The sequence below is a fragment of the Electrona antarctica genome (assembly GCF_951216825.1).
Source record: "Electrona antarctica genome assembly, chromosome: 6".
Lineage (NCBI taxonomy): Eukaryota > Metazoa > Chordata > Actinopteri > Myctophiformes > Myctophidae > Electrona > Electrona antarctica.
Genome location: NC_136811.1, coordinates 53529233 through 53550343, shown reverse-complemented (window position 1 = coordinate 53550343; position 21111 = coordinate 53529233). Strand labels below are relative to the sequence as shown.

Genomic DNA, 21111 nt, shown 5'->3' with positions numbered 1-21111 from the left:
GTTCTGCGCTCTGACATAATGCCATTCGCTGACCCTTTGTGTATGTTTAGTTAAAATGAATAGTACCATCTAATAATAAGAGGATGGACATTAAGGTCCCTCAACCGCTTTATTAAGAGATGTGGCTGTATTGTGCTAAATGCTGAGCTGAAATCTACAAGAAGAAGGCGTGCATAGGCTTTGTTATTGTCCAAGTGTTTCAAAAGAAAATAGTCCAAGGCCAAGACTGCGTCCTCTATACCCCTGTTAGTCCTTTAAGCAAACTAAAAATCATCCAATGAACAGCCTACCACTGTCTTCAGCAGACTGATAATGATTTTCTCAAAACACTTCATGACTACTGAAGTCAAAGCGACTGGGCGGTAATCATTATTTTCCTTGCAGCCTGCCTTTTTGGGAACAGGAATTATAATGGAGTCTTTCCAGATGGACGGAACAGTACATGAGTCCAGTGTTTTTTGGCACCAAGCCTCCGCTAGCTTCTGACTGCATGAATGCAGCAGCCGGCCACATATCCCGTCTGGACCTGAAGCCTTCCGGGGACATGTGTGCGAAAACATTCTCTGGACTTCACGTTGATCCACAGTAATTCCCAGATCACTGTGTATGGATACAGACTCTAAGGGCAGCATTTTGTTCATGCAAGAAGTCAGCTGTTTCAAACCTTGCATAAAAGTTGTTTAATTCGTTGGCCATTTCCTTTTCCTTTGAAACACAAAGGCCCTTCTTAGCTGGAGCCATGTTAGTCATGGCCTTCATAGATTCCCACATTTTTTTTATTAGAAGAGGAGCAGTAGACCTCGAACTTCTCCTTCTCCTTCTGTTTAGCCTCCCTTATGTTATGGTTAATCTCCTTCTGAATATTCTTCATAGTTACAAGGTCCCCGCTCTTGAATGCCCTTTGTTTCTTAACTATGCATTCTTTAATTTCCCTTGAAATGAATTGGGGTTTATTATTGGGGTAAATAGCTATAGTCTTTTTAGTCAACACATTATATTTACAGAATTTAATATAGGCCTACTCTGTTCATAGTATCTGTAGTCTCCTCCAGGTCTAAGCTATGGAAGAGGCTCCAGTCAGTGCAACAAAAACATCCCTTCAACGTTTTGATGCCATCGTTGTTCCACACATAAATAGTTTTAACCTGTGGTTTACTGCTCTTAAGCAGTGACTTATATGTGGGAATTAAATGAACAACATTATGATCTGCATTGGCCAAGGGAGGTTTAGCCTTGGCTCTATAGGCGTTCTTAATATTGCCATAGCATTTATCTAAGATGATATTACCCTACCTGATGTTATTAAGGTACAGCAATTGCAGTACAGATAATATAGGACATGGCAAAATAAGGACAGTATACATGGCATTGAAGATTAAGGTATACACACACACATAGTTAAAACATAAGTATAAAATCACACCTGTGTGAAGCGAGTACTTTTACTTCTACTCCACTATATCTCAGAGGCAAATAGGCCTATTGTACTTTTACTCCACTACATTTATTTGATAACTTTTGATACTAGTTACATGATGATTATTATTACAAAACATATACATGTATCACTTCAGCCCTATATACATTTTGTCCATTTGAAAATAGAAAAGTACATGAAGTTAAATGTCCTTGTTCAATTGTGCTATTGATGGAGACTGGAGTCCACATGTTCCTTTTAGTAATAACATGGTTACAAAACAAATTATTCATATTAGACAGCCTTATTTCTTTCCCCCCTATTAGAGGTAGTGATTGTTCTCTTTAGAATAGAATAGAATAGAATAGAATAGAATAGAATAGAATAGACTTTTATTTGTCATTGCACACCAAGCATACACTGAGCATACAACGAAATTCCAAGGGAGCTCCCACATAACCGTAGTACATAAACACATAACATAACACGTAACATACAACACAAAGTAAAGTGCATGGTGATATTTTAAAGTGCATGATGGATGAAAAAGGGAACCAATAAATTATCTTTGGTGACATTTAACTGCATTATGAGATTCCACTTTTGATCATCCAGGATGCAAATGCAGAACCAGCCCATCAACACCTAAGATGTATTGAAATGCAAAGTCTGACCAGGTCTAAGTCTCCAGTAGGAGTCCCAATGGAGAGTGTTTTGGAAGAAAATTAGTTATTTTTGTTATGAACTATACTACTTTAAGGTTTTTAAGGTTTATTTTAATGTACCACATATCTGGAACAAAGTCTCAGAAAACACTTTAAAGACTGTTCTGTTTCCCACTGCCTTTGATTATTTCCACTTTCTTTCTCATCTGCAATTGTTTTTGTTATATTTAAAATGTAACTTATGTTATGTTTATATTGAATTGCCTTGTTGAAATTTACTATCTGTAATCAGTGGGACTGAGAACCAATACGTTTCATAGCACCACAGCTCAGCATATAGGGTAGCTGGCCAGGCATAGAGAATAGGCGGTGTTTTACCCAGGTTGTTTCCTGTTCCAGGCAGGCTGTTGGGTGGTGTTTCGTTTGTGCTCGTAGCATCGAGGTAAGCTCTTGGTTTTACTAATATAGGGTTACCTGTCTCTAGGTTGATTTATGTCAACAACCTCCAGTTTATGTATGCTTTATTCTTTTTCTTCGTCAGAAACTGTGGAGCTCTGATCTAGTATACAGCCCTGTCAGCGTGTGTGTGTGTGTGTGTACACAGTTCAGAGAAACCAAGGTAGGCTTGCCTCATACTGCAACAGCACAAAAGAGCCTTTAAATGGTCTCCCAGTTATTTATGCAAATGCTTGTCTCGTAGCCGGCTAATGTGTGCGTCCGTGTGTGTGTTTGTGTACACACCAGAGTCTTGAGGTAGGCTTCCGTCCGTATTGTGACAGGCAGTATACAAGTTTGTGTTTGATGAATGACGTGAGTCCTCATGATACGCTTGTTACACAGACGGTGTTTCTACCCAGTAATAGGCTACACTGACAAGAGCCTGGCTAACGTGGTGTCCGTTGTGCATGTGTGTAAGCCTACACACCAGAGTTTAGAGGTAGGCTTGCGTCCATACTGCGACAGCATAGCAGTCTTTGCTACAAGTCAAATGCAAGTCCTCATGACATGTTTATATTACACAGACGGTGTCCCGACCGAGCAAACACTGACTGTTTTACCAACAACCTGGATGCCCTGATCACCTTAACAGGATTGGACCTCATACTGTGAACCGCTGTTCTTTTTATCTTTTTTGTTTTGAATTCAAGTCTATGCTGCTATAGTTTTTATATTTGTTTTGTACTAGATCACGCCCAAGTGGTGTTTTATAATGGTCCTCACTTTTACTGCTCTAACCAAAGTGTTAACTAGTTAACCGCCAAAGACGGATATATTGGTTTAAGGATTATATTGCAGAGTTGCACTCAAGGACTACTGTCCCTTTTTACAGTGTGGTGTTCTTTTTGGCTTTTAGCCTTTTAGTATTATTTTGCAGTGTTGAATGCCAACCATATTTGGCTCTGAGTGATATTGTGTTTCTTTGCAGTGCTTAACTGTGTGTCTATGGACATAGGAACTGAGTGCATCCTAGTGCAATTGATTCAAATCCCTTTTATCTGTGTAGTGGAAGACTTGATAACCTTTTATTGGTAACTCTGTGAATAGTGAATTGATTGATTGATTGATTGATTGAAGAATTTATTAACAGTTTGCAGAATTACAGTACATTTCAAGCACAAACTCAATACAAAGGCTGTTAACTGTGAGTGGACGACCCAATTAAGCATTACACTTGTTTCCAATAGGGTCCACCATGTTCAAATCATCAAAACATTTAGAGACGTACAAATAGACACTTCTATAGACAGAACAGGAATTCATCATAAAGGAGGTAAAAAGGGAAAAGAAACATATACAGTGAGGGGAAAAAAAGGGGTGGGGGGGATTCACGTTCAGCTCCGTTAATTTGTTTGTTTTCCTTGGAGGAGCTGCGTTGGGTCCCCAAGTCGGCTCCGTGGCCGTACCTTGAGTTGGCTGTGTGGCCGTGACCGTCTCTTGTGTTGTCCTTGCGATGGGTCCCCAAGTCGGCTCAGTGGCCATACCTTGAGTTGGCTGTGTGGCCGCGACCGTCTCTTGTGTTGTATATGTTTTAAAGGAAATGTCAATACAAAGTTATATTCCCATGAAGCAACCGACAATTATTGTTCACTCAACTGAACACTTACCTTCATATGTATTCCGGGTCTCCCACCCTGTAATTGGGAGTGGCGTAGTATCACTGTGACATTAGGAGTACGTAGCGACTCCATCTGGTGACATATCAAATAATTATGATATTAAATAATCACGTTTCATTATTTTTTTATTTTAGATTTATGCTCACTCCTGCTTTGAATGTAGTCAAGTTCTCAGACTAATAGGATGTACGTATGTCCATACATCAATGTATCATAATTTGGATATAGTTAGATTCATTAAACATGAATTGTACAAAGAAATCTCACAGTTAGCAGTTAATCTCTAGAATGTTGCATAGAACATGACCTGGGGGAGGAGCTAGAGAGGGGTGGTGCACATGCAGCAGTTTGTTCCGTTGTGCTTGGTTCTATTGGTTCTATTGTTCTCCTCTTTGGCCAATCAATACCAAGCAGTTAATGTTTCCAACTCAGGCTCTTTAGTATAAGAAGAGTTTGTAGTTGTCAGTTCTCCACAACTCTTCCAGGATATCAACCATTTCTGATCACATCTGACTGTAGACTCCAGGCTTCAGGTGAAGATGAACTCTCTTGACACCAGGAACAATTCTGCTCAACAGGGAGGACCCAATGATCACCAAGACCTCTGTAAGTTACTTACTGTGTCTATATGGTGTTTTATCTAGTCATGTGCATTTGTTTTTGATTTAATATTAGCATTGATTTAAAAGACAACCTTGTTTTTGTATAGTTTTCTAAAATGCACAACAATGTCGATTGTAGAAACAAATTATAAATATCTGGTAAAATATGAATTGTGATAATTAGCTAGTTTTGCTATTTTAAGTCTATGAAGTAGTGCCTACCTCTAAACAATATTTCCTTTGTCTTTGTTTCCAATTCAGTGTTGGATGTGAATGAACAAAGAAGCTTGGCTAAGCAAAAATGCCACTTCTGTGATCAGTGTGGTAAACACTTCCCTACAATGTCCAAACTTAAAAGACACCAGATAATTCACACTGGGGAGAAAGCCTATGGATGTGATCAGTGTGGTAAACACTTCTCTCACATGCACAACCTTAAAACACACCAGAGAATTCACACTGGAGAGAAGCCCTATGGATGTGATCAGTGTGGACAACACTTCTCTGATTCGTCCAGCCTTCAAAAACACAAGATAATCCACACTGGAGAGAAACCCTATGGATGTGATCAGTGTGGACAACACTTCTCTCGCATGAACAGCCTTAAAACACACAAGATAATTCACACTGGAGAAAAACCCTATGGATGTGATCAGTGTGGTAAACACTTCTCTCAAATGGCACACCTTAAAAGCCACCAAAAAATTCACACTGGCGAGAAAGCCTATGGATGTGATCAGTGTGGTAAACACTTCTCTCACATGCACAACCTTAAAACACACCAGAGAATTCACACTGGAGAAAAACCCTATGGATGTGATCAGTGTGGTAAACACTTCTCTCACATGCACAACCTTAAAACACACCAGAGAATTCACACTGGAGAGAAACCTAAGTAATTGTGTAATGTGTCTATCATGATGATCCATATGGTATTTTAAAGCAATTGTTTATTAAGATGTATTATTGTTTTAAACACATTACATGTATATGAGCATGCTGATTTTAGATTAAGAGAATGGCGATGAAACAGATGTGGTGATTTTGTGTACATTTAGGCTATTATTAGATGCATTTTTTTTTTAGGCTTCATGTTCTGCTTTTTGAAGTTACAATCATACTACATGCTAGTTACATATATATTAATCATAATGTTATTTTCACAGTTTTGAGTGTATAAACGTCTCCTTTTGGACATAGCATTGAGATCACAGAATCTTTGGTCGCTGGGTCAGCCACTCTGCCCAAATATGTTCTTATTGTTTACTTGGACTGTAATTGATGTCTGGTTTTTACTTACCCACAATAAAAAACTATTAACCTGACATGTGTTATGTATTGCTATTATTGCTACATTTATTGCAATACAATGTATCCATTTCCATTTATTGTTGTCTGTGTTTTCTTTTTTGACACCTGGCTTTGTGTGTTCCGCTCGTACTATAGACGAATAACAGTTTAAGTCCACACTAATTATCCATAATGTATAAATGATGAAAGAGGGGTCAGACGGATTAACCCCCCTAGGCCGGTACATTTTTTTGCCATACACAGTTACTGCTGGGGCGACTGTGGCTCAGGAGGTAGAGCAGGTTGTCCAATGATCCATGGAACGGCGGTTCGAATCCCGGCTCCTCCTGTCTACGTGTCCTTGGGCAAGACACTGAACCCCAAATTGCTCCCGATGTGCTGGTTGGTACCTTGCATGGCTTCCGCCGCGATCAGTGTATGAATGTGTGTGTGAATGCGTGAATGTAATGCACAATCTATGTAAAGCGCCTTGGATAAAGGTGCTATATAAATGCACCATTTACTGCTGTTTCAGAGCCTCGTTCAACATCTTAGTTGATGCTGGTACACGATTTTTTAAATATGACGTACTTCCACTTTGGTTCTTTGTACCTTCTCCCAGAGGGCAGAAGTACAAACTCGCCATTTAAAACATGGGTAACATCACTGACAATTTTGTTTAGCCTGTTTTAGTGTAGCCTTCTCATAAATAGCCTGCAGAGAGGGGAGTTGTCTTACCCCTATGATCTTCCCTGCAGTCTGCACCAATCTGAACAATTTGGACCTCAGTTGCACTGAGAGATTACCGAACCAAACTGTGATGCCAAACCTGACCAGGCTTTCCAAGACTGCTCAATAGAACACTAACATCAATTATTATTTCACAATATTATATGCTGGAAATCATGCACTTCTAGCTGAGCCTCAATAAGGCCCTGCTCCAAATATAGTGATGACACAGAGTCAATGGTGACAACAATATATGAGTCCACATACATTATTATAGATCATAAACATAGTGTAACACTGGCACACATGTGGTATTACGTCATAGGCAGTATAATACCAGTTTTCGTATCAACACCTTCTTAGGCCATGTTAGTCATGGCCTTCATAGATTCCCACATTGTTTTGGAATTAGAAGAGGAGCAGTAGACCTCAAACGTCTACTTCTCCTTCTGTTTAGCCTCCCTTATTTTATGGTTAATCTCCTTCTGAATATTCTTCATAGTTACAAGGTCCCCGCTCTTGAATGCCCTTTGTTTCTTAACTATGCATTATTTAATTTCCCTTGAAATGAATTGGGGTTTATTATTGGGGTACATAGCTATAGTCTTTTTAGTCAACAGAACACATTATCTTTACAGAATTTAATATACTCTGTCATAGTATCTGTAGTCTCCTCCAGGTCTAAGCTATGGAAGAGGCTCCAGTCAGTGCAACAAAAACATCCCTTCAACGTTTCGATGCCATCGTTGTTCCACACATAAATAGTTTTAACCTGTGGACTTATATGTGGGAATTAAAGGCGTTCTTAATATTGCCATAGCATTTATCTAAGATGTTATACCTGATGTTATTAAGGTACAGCAATTGCAGTACAGATAATATAGGACATGTCAAAATAAGTACAGTATACATGGCATTGAAGATTAAGGTATACACACACACACACACACATAGTTAAAACACAAGTATAAAATCACACCTGTGTGGGGCGGCGGTGGCTCAGGGGTAGAGTGTCTGGATGGCAACCGTTGCCAGTTCGAACCTGGGCTCCCCCAGAGTTAGTGTCGAAGTGTCCTTGAGCAAGACACTGAACCCCAAATTGCTCCTGATGTGCTGGTTGGTGCCTTGCATGGTTTCTGCCGCCATCGGTGTATGAATGTGTGTGTGAATGGGTGAATGTAAAGCGCCTTGGATAAAGGCGCTATATAAATGCACCATTTACCATTTACCATTTAAGTGAGTACTTTTACTTCTACTCCACTACATCTCAGAGGCAAATAGGCCTATGGCTTGCCATACTATGGTACTTTTACTCCACTACATTTTTTTGATAACTTTTGTTACTAGTTACATGATGATTATTATTACAAAACAAACACATGTATCACTTCAGCCCTATATACATTTTGGCCATTTGAAAATAGGAAAGTACATGAAGTTAAATGTCCTTGTTCAATTGTGCTATTGATGGAGACTCTGGAGTAATAACATGGTTACAAAACAAATGATTAATATTAGACAGCCTTATTTCCCCCCCTATTAGAGGTAGTGATTGTTCTCTTTGGTGACATTTAACAGCATTATGAGATTCCACTTTTGATCATCCAGGATGAAAATGCAGAACCAGCCCATCGACACCTAAGATGTATTGAAATGCAAAGTCTGACCAGGTCTAAGTCGCCAGTAGGAGTCCCAATGGAGAGTGTTTTGGAAGAAAATTAGTTATTTTTGTTATGAACTATACAACTTTAAGGTTTTTAAGGTTTATTTTAATGTACCACATATCTGGAACAAAGTCTCAGAAAACAGCAGCTATGCTGCCACTCATATTTATTTTAAATCACAATTAAAGACTGTTCTGTTTCCCACTTCCTTTGATTATTCCCACTTTCTTTCTCATCTGCACTTGTTTTTGTTATATTAAAAATGTAACTTATCGTTATGTTTATGTGGCACCAACAAAAGAGTGATTGTTTATTTGTGTAATTCGTTTTATTTTTATAGTATTGATGATTCATGTGATCATGTTTAATACTGTGACATACATGTTTTGAATACTAGCCACTATGGACAGTAGGGGGCAGTGTCCGTCTGTTACATGCTGGGGGAACCACAGTGTACTGACATGATTTCTTGCAAGACGCCATTATCTAATGGATCTTGCCAAAGAGACGACACGTTTCTGTTGTTCATTCCTGTGTCCTGTATTCCAGGTTAGTTATGACCTCAAAACACAAATAATTCCATGATGAAGATAATTCACTTAGCTTCAGTTTGATGTAAAGATGATGACGTTTTGTGTTGATTTAATGACTGTGTGAAGTAATGCAATGTGGGTTCCTGCACAGTTTATTTTTTTATTATTTTTGAAACAGCTTTGTAAGTTTTGTCAACAGAAAAGAGTCAGAATGTGTGTTTAATGATTTCGTTTTGTATTTGAATTAGCTACTATGACAATGTGTTTAGTATGGCCCAGTTCAGTGTCAGTTGTTAGTATTAGCTCTAGGCCTACTGTCTACTTTCTGCTAGCACTTTAGCAGTGCAGCTAGCCACACAATGTGCCTTGCCATAACAATGCAGTGACTGCAATGGTATTTAAGAGTATATACCGTAAATCCTCTTTTAGGACAACATATTTGTCTCAACCGATTCCGATACCGGACTATTATTGGAAGGAGGCAGCTATAAGAAGGAGGCCTTTATTTCTACTTTTCAAACTGATCATAATGAACAAATCACATTTTGGGTCAGTTAGAACCCAGTCAAATGTATTGGGCTCATGTAGCCTATTGAAACCAAGTCCTCATGAAATATTTAACAGTGCAGTTGCAGGTGCTCAATGGTCATTTTAACTGTTTTTCCATTATTGGCATATTGCCTATGGTGAATACCATAACATCAACACATCAATTTAACTTGAACAACCAATGTCATTGTCATTTGAAGCTATATGATTCCCTGCTTTCAGACATGAAAAAAATAATAATACAATGGCAGTCCCTCAGTCAAATCTGGTCACAAACATACTGGTATATAACTTCAACTGAGATAGACTACCACAGTACTGTGGTAAAGGCCTACAGTTAGGCTACTGACAAGTTCAGATGCAAATAATAACATAAAAATAAAATAAAATGTATGATAGGCTATTTCATATAAAATCAAATCCTAACAGTGCAACACTGCAGTGATCCAACCATAGACTGTAAAAATCCAAGGCTTCAACGGGAGAGAGAGAGAGAGCGTCTCTCTCTAAGGAGAGAGAGAGGGAGGGGGGTCCCGTTAGCAACAAGCTAACAGCATACCGGTACGTTCGTTCCATGATCCATGAAACGACAGATCCACAACGCGCATGGGGCTGCAGTAGCCCCATGCGCTCTGCGATCTGCCGTTTATAGAACCAACGTTCGTTGCATGAAGGGCAGATCTGCGGGCGCGCAGCACATCGTGTCACAAACTCATTACTCACTCATTGTAGCCTAGTAGGCTGTGGGATAGATTTCACTTGCTTTGGTTGCCCTCCTCCGCAGTTAGACTGCTGCGCTCATTACCGGTAGTTTTATTGTCGGTGGCCATGAACAGTGCTTATTGGCGTTCTCTCCCGAAGTTAACTTTGTAGTTGTAATGTATTGTGCGTGAGCCGAGCACCGCGGCCACCGGCATCTGGACAGTGTACACTGACGTGACAGGCACAGCCAGCCAGAGCAGCGAAGGTAACAGATACGGCACTTGAAGAAAAAAAAAACACAAAAAAAACATCCCCGGTGATTAATAGGGGCCCGGTAATTAATAGAAAGGAGGCCTTTATTGGAGGATTTACGGTAGTATTATACTGTAAAGTAAAAAGAGATAATATGGGTTATGCTGTAGAATAAGAATGGTGTTATGGAATGTGAATGTATTGCAATGACAACATGAATGTTATATTGTATGATTATTGTTGAAAAGACAAAATATGAACAGAAAATAGAAAAGAAAGAAAGACAGAAAACAGTAAATTATCTAATGGATCTTGCCAAAGAGACGACACGTTTCTGTTCATTCCTGTGTCCTGTATTCCAGGGTAATCTATAAATTGCACCTCGGGTACCCAAACCTGGGACCTGTAACATTTATATTGAATTGCCTTATTGAAATTTACTATCGAATAATTGTGATAATAATCACGTTTTCGATATGCTTTGATTCTGTTCTTTTAGATTTATGCTCACTCCTGCTTTGACTTTAGTCACATTCACATACTAATAGGATGTATCACGTCAATGTATCATAATTTGGATATAGTTAGATTCATTAAACATGAATCGTACAAAGAAATCTCACAGTTAGCAGTTCATCTCTAGAATGTTGTATAGAACATGACCTGAGGGAGGAGCTAGAGAGGGGTGGCGCACATGCAGCAGTTTGTTCGGTTGTAACCTCACCTCACCAGGCTTTCCACCACCTCGGAGGAAAGCCTGGTCTCTGTTTCAAAAGTCTGTATGATCCTGTCGGGAGCGGATGATATCGTTACGTCATGTTGTAGTATTGTTTTGTAGGCGACAGGCAGGAACAACAGGCGGCAACTTCCCTTTCCCTCAAACAATAAAAGCTCTCGTAGCCTGTAGCTTTTATTGAGAAAAATCAATTTGAGGGAAAAGGAAGTTGCCCCCTGTTGTTCCTGCCTGTCGACTATCATCTGCTCCCGACAGGATCATATACCTAAATGAAATAGTGCCCAGGCTAGTTCGGTTGTGATTGGTGGATAGATGGTTCTATTGTTCTCCTCTTTGGCCAATCAATACCAAGCAGTTAATGTTTCCAACTCAGGCTCTCTAGTATAAGAAGAGTTTGTAGTTGTCAGTTATCCACAACTCTTCCAGGATATCAACCATTTCTGATCACATCTGACTGTAGACTCCAGGCTTCAGGTGAAGATGAACTCTCTTGACACCAGGAACAATTCTGCTCAACAGGGAGGACCCAATGATCACCAAGACCTCTGTAAGTTACTTACTGTGCATTAGCATTGATTTAAAAGACAACTGTAATGGAAGATTTAGAATGCCAACTACAGTGCCAAATATATGCATTATTGTGTATTTATCTTCTCTTTGCTCACCAATGTGCTCAGTCTAATTCATGCAGCTGTCAATCTAACAGCTGACTTGACTCCTCCATGCTGTCAGCAAAGGTATACTTATTTGTGTGTCACCCTTATCTTTAGCACAGATCCTTATATGAACATTTTGTATAGCATCTCTGTTAAGACAAGAAAGGAGACTGAGACTGTCTTCCTCTCCCAAACAACTACTAACCACAGCTGTCAATGTCAATCTGACAGCTGGAGTCATACATGTATTTGTGTAAATATCCCATTTAGAGTAGTTTCCTGTCTGTCAGCAAACACCATGAACGGAGATGTTGTATGACCACCTGTTATTGACTATCTATTTCCTGTATACTGGGGCTTGCTTGACAATAAAAGGGGGTTGTATGTCATTGATGGGGAGAGTGGTGGGAGAGTGCTGCTGGACTGTTAACCATTCTGCTGTACTGAGATGATCGGAACAATGAATAAAGAACGATGATGACGATATGCCGGACGCCTTGATGCTGTGTCGTGCCTTCGCCTCTGTCTGCTGATCACGAATGATGAGACCTCATTCCTGCCATAACAAATGACGCCGTGAACAGGATCAATATCTCGTCTTCACCATAGATGAGTACTCGGTAAAAAACGAATCTTAAAGATGGGGGCAAAGCAGAGCCGAAAGAGACTTCGACAAGAAATGAGCGACGCACAGCAAAGAGAGATGGTACTCCTACACCAACTAGAGGACCAGAAGAAACTAATGGACGACGCACAGTCACGTGTAACTCTACTACAACAGAAACTTGAAACCGCGGTAATGCAGCTCACAGGCCTACACGCCAACTACACTTTGCACTCCAAAACAACCAACGACCAGGACCAAGCCAACACAACCAACGACCAAGCCAACACCGTTCCTGTCAACGAAGAAGACCAGAACAGCTACTACAACGACCAAAGGAGAGACACACAACTACTAAATGACAGCTACTACAACGACCACATCAACCACATTCACAACAGAGACTTTCAAATGACCAAACCGACGGAACCAAGAATGACCAATCTACTGGGTGGCTTCGAGGCACTGTCACTTGATGTGCCAGACGACATCGAGCCTACCCCACGACCAACAGCCAGGACACCACATCAAGTAATCACCAGACCACCCGTCTGGGCTGCAAGACACCACCCACAACCTTGGGGAGCCTGGCATAGCCAGCCTGGCAACCCAAGGCCGTACCACAGCCAGCGAGTTAGACGACCAGGACCACCATCATACTGGCATGCCCGAGCCAGGGTTGATGCTGCCAGAGGACCACCAGGACCACCACCAGGATGGCAGGCCCGGGCTAGGGTTGATGTTGCCAGGGTGGACGCGAGACGCCAGGAAAAACAAGACAGAAGAAATCGACACAGACATTATGCACGCTGCCTGGGACAGAAGACGTGTTTTTACTGCTTCAAGGAAGGCCATATGATCCGTGAGTGCCCCTTAAACCAGGAGGCATGGCGTTGCCGTAAAGCAGGCCAGCAAATCAATTTTGGCTAAAGAAAAAACAAACTACGAAAGGGTAAATACAATTGAAAATAACTAGATCTTTAGTTTGTAATTTACCCTATGTGATTTAATCTATTTTAGTCTTACTACATGTGCAAGTAGTGAACTACAAAAGTTTTGATAAACTACTAAGAATCTAATCTAAATTTTAATCTAACTAGAATCCAATCTAAAATTTGTAAAAGTGTAGGCAAGGACAACAATGTTAGAAAATCCTAAAATAGGATGATAAGATATTGGAATAATTTCCACACACATACTGTACTGATGCAACTCCTCATTTCTCCTACACACCCCGTCCCCAAAATGGCAAGACGGGGAGGGGTCATTGGTACAGCCTATGTGTGGGTTAGTTAAAAGGAATACATTTATAGTTTTGCAAATAAATTAATATGGATCTAAAGTAACTATTCAAAAGTTAGTGTTTCAAGGTGTTAAATCAATAATGTGAAATCGATCATTTAAGATGGCATGGCACAAGGTTAAAAGTCTAATATTAGTTTGTCTCCTGTCAATTAGTCTGGTTTTACTAGGTAGCCCACGGTAATTCTAATTCCATGTCAAGAATTTATGCGAGTGGTAACATTCCCTCATCGTTAAAATTCCACGTGATGTATGAATGGACAAAAAACCTATTTTCGAATAGTAAGATCTGCAGTTAAATCGTTCCAGTGAGCTTTCAAAATAGGTCCTTATCTCCGTGGGCTAACTTAAGTAATAGAATACAGATTTATCTTCGGGCTGAGATCTGAAAAAAATCGAATCTAGTTAGCTTACGAAAATTAAATAGTACATTGAATGGAGATAATATAAGACAAAGAGACCTCACCTTGTTCACATCAGTAACAGTTTAATTTGAGTTAATTCGATATTGGAAAAAATAAATGTCTGATTTACAGCTTTCCTTTCTCTCTCTTTCTCTGTCCAGCTGGCAGGAGGGGAGGAAGGAAAGGGGAGTTTATTTGTGTGTTAAAAAGTAGAAAATAGCCTTTCGCTGTCAGTCTGTTTATTTATTTATTTTCGGGTGTGAAAAACAGCCTGAGAGGTGGACTAACAGTGGCCATAGTTTTGTTTCAATGGAGAATATCCTAATGTTAAAGTTTTACCAGGTTAAAGTTTTAAAGTATTACATTATTTTAATTGTTGAGTGTTTAAATTCTATCCTAATATAATCCATTTCAATTATTTTAATTCTATTTTATTGTTGAAGTGTTTACATTCTATCCTAATAGAATCCATTTTAATTCTTTCCATTTGAATGTAAATCCTACCTTAATTGTAAGTTTAATCATTTCAGTTAATTTTATTCTTAACTAACTATTAAAGGTACGTGTAGTGTGGAATTACACTTTACCAACAAATAGTATTGGGAACGGAGCAAGGAATCACTACCTTTTCTAAAATCTTCCTAAATTTAACTAGATGTGTTCACTATCTTCTAATTTAACTATAGATGTGTTTTTTCTTGATTCTAGATGTGTAATTTTTAAAAATTCTTAGAAGTGAAGAAAAAATGAATAAATAGCGAAGCCTTCTTTATCTGACCACTGTCATCAAACATGAATCTAGCAATACAGTTTTATTCATCAATATTTGTCATTCTATAAATCTCCTGTGGCATATAAATTAATATTTTATCATTAATTTACAAAAACAAAACACTGTGGATTGTAATGGGAGATTTAGAATGCCAACTACAGTGCCAAATATATGCATTATTGTGTATTTATCTTCTCTTTGCTCACCAATGTGCTCAGTCTAATTCATGCAGCTGTCAATCTAACAGCTGACTTGACTCCTCCATGCTGTCAGCAAAGGTATACTTATTTTTGTGTCACCCTTATCTTTAGCGCAGATCCTTATATGAACATTTTGTATAGCATCTCTGTTAAGACAAGAAAGGAGACTGAGACTGTCTTCCTCTCCCAAACAACTACTAACCACAGCTGTCAATGTCAATCTGACAGCTGGAGTCATACATGTATTTGTGTAAATATCCCATTTAGAGTAGTTTCCTGTCTGTCAGCAAACACCATGAACGGAGATGTTGTATGACCACCTGTTATTGACTATCTATTTCCTGTATACTGGGGCTTGCTTGACAAAAAAGGGGGTTGTATGTCATTGATGGGGAGAGTGGTGGGAGAGTGCTGCTGGACTGTTAACTCTTTGAGAGTTTCAAGGATTTCTATATAGTTTTTAGACTTCTCTATGGCAGAATGGCGTTTTTGAATGATTTATTGAAAATTCTCTGTTATGAATGTGTGACAACGAAAGACCTTCACAGAAAGCTTGGCTTGTCTGCTTCCAGGAAAAAAATGAACTGAGTTGATAAAATGTTTAGTTTTTGTGTTGGAAGCCATTTAAAAGAGCCTGCATTTACACTGGGTAGTGTTTCTAGGACAACAAAAAAAGTTATGCCCGGTTGAAGTTTTATTTTCTAAATAACTTTTTTTCTGCTGGGCGTACATAGCCATGCAATATCTCATTTTAAAGGGTGAGTTGTCTAGTTCAATTAAAATAAAATAAAAAGTTTCTCACATGTACCACTGTAGATATTTTGCCATCTATAAATAGCATGGTCAGTCATGATCAATCTGACCTATCCAGCTAAAAGTCCCCCTAGCTCTGAAATGGAACATCATATAAACTCAATTCTTTTTTGGGGTAAAATTAGACATTCTAACGCACATTTTGATATATACCATGTTTACATAGTCTTACCAGTACCTTGTGTATTCATGCATGTATCTCAAAAACCTGTTGTGAAGAAACAGTTTTGATAAAAAACACATCCAAGGACATTGTTTTGATATGACTTTGTGCCCATGATATGTATCAAAATATAGACTTGAATGTATACTGTATTATAACAAAAAATTGGGTTCTTACCATCTACCGTTACAGAGTAAATCACAGTTGAAACTCGCTTAGTCAAACCATAAACCTCAGAATAGTGAACAAAATAGCCATGACAGGTCTAACTCATTGTAAAAGCGTCTTTTATTTGTTATGACTACTAACATAATACAATTATAATAAATATTACAGAAAATAAATAGGCCTACATACAAAACAGTTGTCCCCAAACTCCCCAGTGTCCCCAAACCACTGCATTCCAGTTGTTCTTGACGGTGTGTGTAGGCTAAATTAAAAAAACAACAACTGAAATGAATGAATGCATCCGGTTCAGTGTCGGAGAACTCCATCGCAGTCTTGACTCTTCGTCTTCATCATCATCATCATCATCATCATCATCATCATCATCATCATCATCATCCTCCTCCTCCTCCTCCTCATCTGATGCCAGTTCTAAATATATAAAAATAAACATTTAGCTGTAGTCAGCCCGGCCAATAGCCAGTTGGGGGGGGGGGGGGGGGGGGACGTAGGCTATCTGACATCATCGTCGTCATCATCATCACACGGAGACACACTAAACAATGTACAATCATGATAGTATACAATATTCAATGAATGCGATTATCATGCAAGCTCAGACGTCAATGAAACGTCATACAGATCTTATATAATACGCTACTGTTAGCTTCACTCCCCGTCCCCCCTCCGATCCTTGTAGCAAGGTCATCATCACCACGCGTTGCTTCAGTAAACGATGCATGTTGGTTCTCCGTCTTTGTAGACAGTAAATAAAAGGAGCGAACATTACTCTAAAGATCAGATCGCCTATAAGGCACGCTACAATATAAAATACTTGTACTGCCATGCGTGCATGCCTGCTACGATACATTTGTACTGCACCGACCAACCGATCGACACCATTAGCCAGCACCTTTGGTGCTGGCTAATGGCTGGGGGCCATCGTGGTGAGTCATTCTGGCGTCATGATCTGACTAGTAGTAGTAATTATCCAAGCATCTATTTGTAGCGATCATCTTATGATTTCTGATCACTATAGAAGGGCATTTTCTACAATAAGATTACCTCAAAACATTCCGGGTTGATCGTCTTCTTCAATGGTTTCCCGGTATAGCTCATCGGACGACGATGGGGAGACAATGAAAAAAGGAGGGAGGGAGCAGCGAGTCTCGCTGTAAGCACTGGACCAGGGCTACTCCGCCTGGAGAAGGCGACTGGGACGCGTATGGATCAATACTACTACCACAAAACCCCCCCCATATCTCACAAGTATGATCGTACCCTACAAACCCTCCCGCTCACTCAGATCAGCCAACGCAGGGAAGCTGGAGGTACCTTCACTAAAAACGCCGGGACAACGCTCCACACGTCCCAAACTCTTCTCCCTTCTGGCTCCAAAACTATGGAATGCACTTCCCATTGCAGTCAGAACTGCAGCCTCACTCCCAATCTTCCGCCGTAGTCTGAAAACCCACCTCTTCAGACTCCACCATGGCCCGTAGCACTTGCCCTAGCCTAGCCCCTTAGATAGCACATTATGTAGACTTAGATAGTATTTTAAACAGACTTATAGCTTGTTATGTAGACAGCTCTAGAATTGCACTTTATGTAGTCATAGCACTTTATAGTACACATGTATAATATATTATATAGTATAGTATGTATAGTTTACATAGATACTCCACTGTTACGTTCTTAGTTTACGCATGATTCATGATAACTACTTTTTATACATGTGATGTATGCCATGCTTTTTGTTATTGCTTAATGTAAGTCGCTCTGGATTAAGAGCGTCTGCTAAATGCCTAAATTGTAATTGTAAATTGTAATAAATAGTACTGCTTTCAACTTTTTCTGCTAGAAAATCGCTCGGGCGAGACGGGTAAACAGGCAAAACAATGAAAACTATGAAGACTCCCTCTGCCCCCACTGTTTACAGGGGGTGGGACCAGCTTCCAATGGCAACACGTACACGTGTGTCACGTGACACGGGTTTTCTGGGTAATGTAGTTGGAATATAAGCTCAGGAATTTAAACAGCGCTTCGGAGCATATTAATATGTTTAGATTAATCAAAAACGGCGAAGACGCCAATTGGCGTCATTGATCATTTACGGAATTCTGATGAAGACGCCAATTGGCGTCTTTCACCTTCTAAGGGTTTTAACCATTCTGCTGTACTGAGATGATCGGAACAATGAATAAAGAACGATGATGACGATACGCCTTGATGCTGTGTCGTGCCTTCGCCTCTGTCTGCTGATCACGAATGATGAGACCTCATTCCTGCCATAACACAACCTTGTTTTTGTATCGTTTTCTAAAATGCACAACAATGTAGATTGTAGAAACAAATTATAAATATCTGGTAAAAATGTTAATTGTGATAATTAGCTAGATTTGCTATTTTAAGTCTATGAAGTAGTGCCTACCTCTAAACAATATTTCCTTTGCCTTTGTCTGATTCCAATTCAGTGTTGGATGTGAATGGACAACACTTCTCTCACATGAACAACCTTAAAACGCACCAGATAATTCACACTGGGGAAAAACCCTATGGATGTGATCAGTGTGGGAAACACTTAGATGATTTGTCCAGCCTTCAAAAACACAAGAGAATCCACACCGGAGAGAAACCTTATGGATGTGATCAGTGTGGGAAACACTTCTCTCGAATGTCAAACCTTCAAACACACAAGAGAATCCACACTGGGGAGAAGCCATATGGATGTGATCAGTGTGGACAACACTTCTCTGATTCTTCCCCAGCCTTCAAAAACACAAGAGAATCCACACTAGGGAAAAACCCTATGGATGTGATCAGTGTGGGAACCACTTCTCTCGCATGGACAGCCTTAAAACACACCAGATAATTCACACTGGCGAAAAACCCTATGGATGTGATCAGTGTGGACAACACTTCTCTCACATTAGCAACCTTCAAACACACCAGATAATTCACACTGGAGAAAAACCCTATGGATGTGATCAGTGTGGACAACACTTCTCTCACATGGACAGCCTTAAAACACACCAGTTAATCCACACTGGAGAGAAACCCTATGGATGTGATCAGTGTGGGAAACACTTCTCTCAAATGTCAAACCTTCAACAACACAAGAGAATCCACACTGGAGAGAAACCCTATGGATGTGATCAGTGTAGGAAACACTTCTCTCAAATGTCAAACCTTCAACAACACAAGATAATCCACACTGGAGAGAAACCCTATGGATGTGATCATTGTGGACAACACTTCTCTCAAATGCCACACCTTCAAAAACACAAGAGAATCCACACTGGAGAGAAACCCTATTGATGTGATCAGTGTGGACAACACTTCACTAGCATGCACAGCCTTAAAACACACCAGAGAATTCACACTGGAGAAAAACCCTAGGGATGAGATCAGTGTGGACAACACTTCTCTCACATGGTCAGCCTTAAAACACACCAGATAATTCACACTGGAGAGAAACCCTATGGATGTGATCAGTGTGGGAAACACTTCTCTCAAATGTCAAACCTTAAAACACACCAGATAATTCACACTGTAGAGAAACCCTATGGATGTGATCAGTGTGGACAACACTTCTCTCACATGGTCACCCTTAAAAGACACCAGAGAATTCACACTGGAGAGAAACCCTATGGATGTGATCAGTGTGGGCAACACTTCTCTGATTCGTCCAGCCTTCAAAAACACAAGAGAATCCACACTGGAGAGAAACCCTATGGATGTGATGAGTGTGGACAACACTTCTCTCAAATGAACAGCCTTAAAACACACAAGATAATTCACACTGGAGAAAAACCCTATGGATGTGATCAGTGTGGAAAACACTTCTCTCAAATGTCAAACCTTAAAACACACCAGAGAATTCACACTGGAGAGAAAGCCTATGGATGTGATCAGTGTGGACAACACTTCTCTCACAAGACCAACCTTAAAACACACCAGAGAATTCATACTGGAGAGAAACCTAAGTAATGTGTCTATCATGATGATCCATATGGTATTTTAAAGCAATTGTTTATTAAGATTTATTATTGTTTTAAACACATTACATGTATATGAGCATTCTGATTTTAGATTAAGAGGATGGCGATGAAACAAATGTTTCCAGATGATGATGATTAATTGCAAGTAAACTTAACATGTTGTTTGAATGAACTCTTATTTTTAGTAGCATCAGAGAGTCTCTTTGGCAACTCAGAGGAGCTGATTTTAGAGATTTCAGAGAGGATGAATCCAACAAAAGTTAGTCAGCTGGTGTTCCTAAATGCACACACGCAGTGAAATGGAATTCATTTAGACTCTTATTTATCCAATTAAGGACGGGAACCCCTTTTGTAACTATACCTTACAGGACGGGAACCCGTTTTGGGGTAGTTGTTGCTATGTACAGTATATAGCAACATTGTGTCATTTTTGAATAAATATGTTAAGGTTTTCAGAAAACCTATGTCAGGATGTAAAAGGCATTTTTAGAATTGGCCCAGTCCTAAATCGGTTATTTTGTACATGTCCTTATCGTTTAGCCTACTTAAAATAATTCAGTGCAACCTTTTTTTTGTGCACATTTATTTTATATTTGTCCTTATTTAGGCTATTATTAGATGCATTTTTGTTGTTTTTTTATAGGCTTCATGTTTTGCTTTTTGAAGTTACAATCATACTACATGCTAGTTACATATATACTAATCATAATGTTATTTTCACAGTTTTGCGTGTATAAACGTCTCCTTTTGGACATAGCATTGAGATCACCGAATC

General features: G+C 39.5%; 1 long non-coding RNA gene across 1 annotated transcript; it reads left to right on the top strand.

Moving 5' to 3' along the window:
- Positions 1–2801: 2801 nt before the first annotated feature.
- Positions 2802–3616, top strand: LOC306924599. The gene is made up of 3 exons (XR_013790187.1): positions 2802–2835; positions 2923–3019; positions 3105–3616. It is a non-coding gene; the product is annotated as an uncharacterized lncRNA (long non-coding RNA).
- Positions 3617–21111: the final 17495 nt, after the last annotated feature.